Source organism: Oncorhynchus mykiss, chromosome 3, assembly GCF_057628025.1.
Source record: "Oncorhynchus mykiss isolate SJ-2025 chromosome 3, ASM5762802v1, whole genome shotgun sequence".
Taxonomy (NCBI): domain Eukaryota; kingdom Metazoa; phylum Chordata; class Actinopteri; order Salmoniformes; family Salmonidae; genus Oncorhynchus; species Oncorhynchus mykiss.
Window position 1 is genome coordinate 1,638,436 of NC_143024.1, and position 5,671 is coordinate 1,644,106.

The following is a 5,671-nucleotide window of genomic DNA, read 5'->3' on the forward strand; positions in this document are numbered from 1 at the left end:
ACCCTGTGACGTGGAATGGAACCCTGTGACAGGAATGGAACCCTGTGAAGGGAATGGAATCCTGTGATGGGAATGGAATTCTGTGACGGGAATGGAACCATTTGATGCGGAATGGAACCCTGTGACGGGAATGGAACCCTGTGACAGGAATGGAACCATGTAATGAGGAATGGAATCCTGTTATGGGGAATGGAATCCTTTTATGGGGAATGGAACCCTGTGATGGGGAATGGAACCCTGTGCTGGGAAATGGAACCCTGTGATGGGGAATGGAAGGCTGCGATGAGGAATGGAAGCCTGAGATGAGGAATGGAAGCCTGCGATGAGGAATGGAAGCCTGATATGAGGAATGGAAGCCTGCGATGAGGAATGGAAGCCTGCGATGAGGAATGGAAGGCTGCGATGAGGAATGCAAGCCTGAGATGAGGAATGGAAGCCTGCGATGAGGAATGGAATCCTGCGATGGGGAATAGAACCCTTCGATGGGGAATGGAAGCCTGCGATGAGGAATGGAAGCCTGCAATGAGGAATGGAAGCCTGCAATGAGGAATGGAAGCCTGCGATGAGGAATGGAAGCCTGCGATGAGCAATGGAAGCCTGCGATGAGGAATGGAATCCTCTGAGGGGGAATAGAACCCTTCGATGGGGAATGGAAGCCTGCGATGAGGAATGGAAGCCTGCAATGAGGAATGGAAGCCTGCGATGAGGAATGGAAGCCTGCAATGAGGAATGGAAGCCTGCAATGAGGAATGGAAGCCTGCGATGAGGAATGGAAGCCTGCGATGAGGAATGGAAGCCTGCAATGAGGAATGGAAGCCTGCGATGAGGAATGGAAGCCTGCGATGAGGAATAGAACCCAGCGATGAGGAATGGAACCCTGCGATGAGGAATGAAAGCCTGCGATGAGGAATGGAATCCTCTGAGGGGGAATAGAACCCTTCGATGGGGAATGGAAGCCTGCGATGAGGAATGGAAACCTGCGATGAGGAATGGAAGCCTGCTATGAGGAATTGAAGCCTGCGATGAGGAATGGAAGCCTGAGATATGGAATCCTCTGAGGGGGAATAGAACCCTTCGATGAGGAATGGAAGCCTGCGATGAGGAATGGAACCCTTCGATGGGGAATGGAAGCCTGAGATGAGGAATGGAATCCTCTGAGGGGGAATAGAACTCTTCGATGGGGAATGGAAGCCTGTGATGAGGAATGGAAGCCTGTGATGAGGAATGGAAGCCTGCGACGAGGAATGGAATCCTGAGATGAGGAATGGAATCCTCTGAGGGGGAATAGAACCCTTCGATGGGGAATGGAAGCCAGCGATGGGGAATGGAAGCCTGCGATGATGAATGGAAGCCTGCAATGAGGAATGGAAGCCTGCGATGGGGAATGGAAGCCTGCAATGAGGAATGGAAGCCTGCGATGAGGAATGGAAGCCTGCGATGAGGAATGGAAGCCTGCAATGAGGAATAGAACCCTGCGATGAGGAATGGAAGCCTGCGATGAGGAATGGAAGGCTGCGATGAGGAATGGAAGCCTGAGATGAGGAAAGGAAGCCTGCGATGAGGAATGGAAGCCTGCGATGAGGAATGGAAGCCTGTGATGAGGAATAGAACCCTTCGATGGGGAAAGGAAGCCTGAGATGAGGAATGGAATCCTCTGAGGGGGAATAGAACCCTTCGTTGGGGAATGGAAGCCTGTGATGAGGAATGGAATCCTGAGATGAGGAATGGAATCCTCTGAGGGGGAATAGAACCCTTCGATGGGGAATGGAAGCCTGCGATGGGGAATGGAAGCCTGCGATGAGGAATGGAAGCCTGCGATGAGGAATGGAAGCCTGCGATGAGGAATGGAAGCCTGCGATGAGGAATGGAAGCCTGCGATGAGGAATGGAAGGCTGCGATGAGGAATGGAAGCCTGAGATGAGGAACGGAAGCCTGCGATGAGGAATGGAAGCCTGCGATGTGGAATGGAAGCCTGCGATGAGGAATAGAACCCTTCGATGGGGAAAGGAAGCCTGCGATGAGGAATGGAATCCTCTGAGGGGGAATAGAACCCTTCGATGAGGAATGGAAGCCTGCGATGAGTAATAGAACCCTTCGATGGGGAAAGGAAGCCTGAGATGAGGAATGGAATCCTCTGAGGTGGAATAGAACCCTTCGTTGGGGAATGGAAGCCTGCGATGAGGAATCGAAGCCTGAGATGAGGAATGGAAGCCTGCGATGAGGAATGGAATCCTTCGATGGGGAATGGAAGCCTGAGATGAGGAATGGAATCCTCTGAGGGGGAATAGAACCCTTCGATGGGGAATGGAAGCCTGTGATGAGGAATGGAAGCCTGCGATGAGGAATGGAAGCCTGCGACGAGGAATGGAATCCTGAGATGAGGAATGGAAGCCTGCGACGGGAAATGGAAGCCTGCAATGAGGAATGGAATCCTCCGAGGGGGAATAGAACCCTTCGATGGGGAATGGAAGCCTGCGATGAGGAATGGAAGCCTGCAATGAGGAATAGAACCCTGCGATGAGGAATGGAAGCCTGCGATGAGGAATGGAAGGCTGCGATGAGGAATGGAAGCCTGAGATGAGGAATGGAAGCCTGCGATGAGGAATGGAAGCCTGCGATGAGGAATGGAAGCCTGCGATGAGGAATAGAACCCTTTGATGGGGAAAGGAAGCCTGAGATGAGGAATGGAATCCTCTGAGGGGGAATAGAACCCTTCGTTGGGGAATGGAAGCCTGTGATGAGGAATGGAAGCCTGCGATGAGGAATGGAATCCTGAGATGAGGAATGGAATCCTCTGAGGGGGAATAGAACCCTTCGATGGGGAATGGAAGCCTGCGATGGGGAATGGAAGCCTGCGATGAGGAATGGAAGCCTGCAATGAGGAATGGAACCCTGCGATGAGGAATGGAAGCCTGCGATGAGGAATGGAAGCCTGCGATGAGGAATGGAAGCATGCGATGAGGAATGGAAGGCTGCGATGAGGAATGGAAGCCTGAGATGAGGAATGGAAGCCTGCGATGAGGAATGGAAGCCTGCGATGTGGAATGGAAGCCTGCGATGAGGAATAGAACCCTTCGATGGGGAAAGGAAGCCTGCGTTTAGGAATGGAATCCTCTGAGGGGGAATAGAACCCTTCGATGAGGAATGGAAGCCTGCGATGAGGAATAGAACCCTTCGATGGGGAAAGGAAGCCTGAGATGAGGAATGGAATCCTCTGAGGTGGAATAGAACCCTTCGTTGGGGAATGGAAGCCTGCGATGAGGAATCGAAGCCTGAGATGAGGAATGGAAGCCTGCGATGAGGAATGGAAGCCTGCGATGAGGAATGGAAGCCTGCGATGAGGAATGGAAGCCTGAGATGAGGAATGGAAGCCTGCGATGAGGAATGGAAGCCTGCGATGTGGAATGGAAGCCTGAGATGAGGAATAGAACCCTTCGATGGGGAAAGGAAGCCTGCGATGAGGAATGGAATCCTCTGAGGGGGAATATAACCCTTCGATGAGGAATGGAAGCCTGCGATGACGAATAGAACCCTTCGATGGGGAAAGGAAGCCTGAGATGAGGAATGGAATCCTCTGAGGGGGAATAGAACCCTTCGTTGGGGAATGGAAGCCTGTGATGAGGAATGGAAGCCTGCGATGAGGAATGGAATCCTGAGATGAGGAATGGAATCCTCTGAGGGGGAATAGAACCCTTCGATGGGGAATGGAAGCCTGCGATGGGGAATGGAAGCCTGCGGTGAGGAATGGAAGCCTGCAATGAGGAATGGAACCCTGCGATGAGGAATGGAAGCCTGCGATGAGGAATGGAAGCCTGCAATGAGGAATGGAACCCTGCGATGAGGAATGGAAGCCTGCGATGAGGAATGGAAGCCTGCGATGAGGAATGGAAGGCTGCGATGAGGAATGGAAGCCTGAGATGAGGAATGGAAGCCTGCGATGAGGAATGGAAGCCTGCGATGAGGAATGGAATCCTCTGAGGGGGAATAGAACCCTTCGATGAGGAATGGAAGCCTGCGATGAGGAATAGAACCCTTCGATGGGGAAAGGAAGCCTGAGATGAGGAATGGAATCCTCTGAGGTGGAATAGAACCCTTTGTTGGGGAATGGAAGCCTGCGATGAGGAATCGAAGCCTGAGATGAGGAATGGAAGCCTGCGATGAGGAATGGAACCCTTCGATGGGGAATGGAAGCCTGAGATGAGGAATGGAATCCTCTGAGGGGGAATAGAACCCTTCGATGGGGAATGGAAGCCTGTGATGAGGAATGGAAGCCTGCGATGAGGAATGGAATCCTGCGATGAGGAATGGAAGCCTGCAATGAGGAATGGAAGCCTGTGATGAGGAATAGAACCCTTCGATGAGGAATGGAAGCCTGCGATGAGGAATGGAAGCCTGCGATGAGGAATGGACGCCTGCGATGGGGAACGGAAGCCTGCGATGGGGAACGGAAGCCTGCGATGAGGAATGGAACCCTTCGATGGGGAACAGAAGCCTGCGATGAGGAATGGAAGCCTGCGATGAGGAATGGAACCCTTCGATGGGGAATGGAAGCCTGCGATGAGGAATGGAAGCCTGCGATGAGGAATGCAAGCCTGCGATGAGGAATGGAAGCCTGAGATGGGGAATAGAACCCTTCGATGGGGAATGGAAGCCTTCGATGAGGAATGGAAGCCTGCGATGAGGAATGGAAGCCTGAGATGGGGAATAGAACCCTTCGATGGGGAATGGAAGCCTGCGATGAGGAATGGAATCCTGTAATTTTTCCAATAATTGTTTACAGACAGATTACCTCACTTATAATTCCAGTGGGTCAGAAGTTTACATACACTAAGTTGAACATTTCCGGGAATGATGTCAAAGCTTGAGAAGCTTCTGATAGGCTAATTGACATCATTTGAGTCAATTGGAGGTGTACCTGTGGATGTATTTCAATGCCTACCTTCAAACTCAGTGCCTATTTGCTTGACATCATGGGAAAATCAAAAGAAATCAGCCAGGACCTCAGAAAACAAATTTGTAGACCTCCACAAGTCTGGTTCATCCTTGGGAGCAATTTCCAAACGCCTGAAGGTACCACGTTCATCTGTACAAACAATAGTACGCAAGTATAAACACCATGGGACCACACAGCTGTCATACCGCTCAGGAAGGAGACGCGTTCTGTCTCCTAGAGATGAACGTACTTTGGTGCGAAAAGTGAAAATCAATCCAAGAACAACAGCAAAGGACCTTGGGAAGATGCTGGAGGAAACAGGTACAAAGTATCTATATCCACAGTAAAACTAGTCCTATATCGACATAACCTGAAAGGTTGCTCAGCAAGGAAGAAGCCACTGCTCCAAATCCGCCATAAAAAAGCCAGACTACGGTTTGCAACTGCACATGGGGACAAAGATCGTACTTTTTGTATAAATGTCCTCTGGTCTGATGAAACAAAAATAGAACTGCAGCAAAGCACCCCCACAACATGATGCAGCAAAGCACCCCCACAACACGATGCTGCCACCCCCACAACATGATGCAGCAAAGCACCCCCACAACACGATGCTGCCACCCCCACAACACGATGCTGCCACCCCCACAACATGATGCTGCCACCCCCACAACACGATGCTGCCACCCCCACAACATGATGCTGCCACCCCCACAACACGATGCTGCCACCCCCACA